Raw genomic sequence first — 885 nt, forward strand, 5'->3', positions numbered from 1 at the left:
TAACCCTAACCCTAACCCTAACCCTAAACCCTAACCCTAACCCTAACCCTAACCCTAACCCTAGCAGCCGCCAGCCGCCAGCGAGGCCTAGCGAGAGGCCCAGCCGGCCAGCTCGCGCGCCCAAGCCAGCCATAGCTGGCGGCAGAGATTTAGCTACGGCCTTGGGAGTCGGAGATCTCCCTCATACCCCCAGGGCCGTAGCTAGCCGGTCTACCACTTCAGCCTTTGGACCGTAGGACCCCTACGCTCCGCAGGGCCGCAGGACCTCTACGCACCAAGGCCGTAGGACTGCATCGCTCCCTCACTGCAGGCACAACACGCACCCACACCTGTATTCTAGCTACAATTCAATTGCGATACTATGCTACCTACAAGGGCAGCACCAATGGCGGTAGAGCAAGGTGGCAGCAGGGTGGCAGCAGGGTGGCAGCAGGGCGGCAGCAGGGCAGCAGCAGGACGGCAGCAAAGTAAGGCGGTGAGGGAGGAGCAGGCAAAAGAAAGAGGGGAGCAAAGGAGTCAGCAACGGCGCGCAGCAGAGCGGCAGAAGAAGAGCGGCAACAGTCGACTCACATGAGGCAGAGCAGAAGCAAGGCTGTCAATGGTCAGAATCATCGGAAACTTCGGAGAGGCCCTCTCCGAAGTTTTCGATGATTGACGGCGTCAGCTGGCGGAAGCAAGCAGTGCGGAGCAGCAGTGGCTGGCAGCTCACCAGGTGGCTGGCTGGGCCTTGCCAAGTCTCGCTGGCGGCTGGCGGCTGCGCTTGGCTGGCTGGCTGGCTTGGGCGGCTGGCTGGCTGGATGCTGGCAGCTGGCGGCCGGCGGCTGATGGGTGGCTGGCTCGCTGGCGGCTCTGGCGGCTGGCTGGCTGCGCTTGGCTGGCGGCTGC

Source organism: Pseudozyma flocculosa (genome assembly GCF_000417875.1).
Source record: "Pseudozyma flocculosa PF-1 unplaced genomic scaffold scaffold00016, whole genome shotgun sequence".
Classification (NCBI taxonomy): domain Eukaryota; kingdom Fungi; phylum Basidiomycota; class Ustilaginomycetes; order Ustilaginales; family Ustilaginaceae; genus Pseudozyma; species Pseudozyma flocculosa.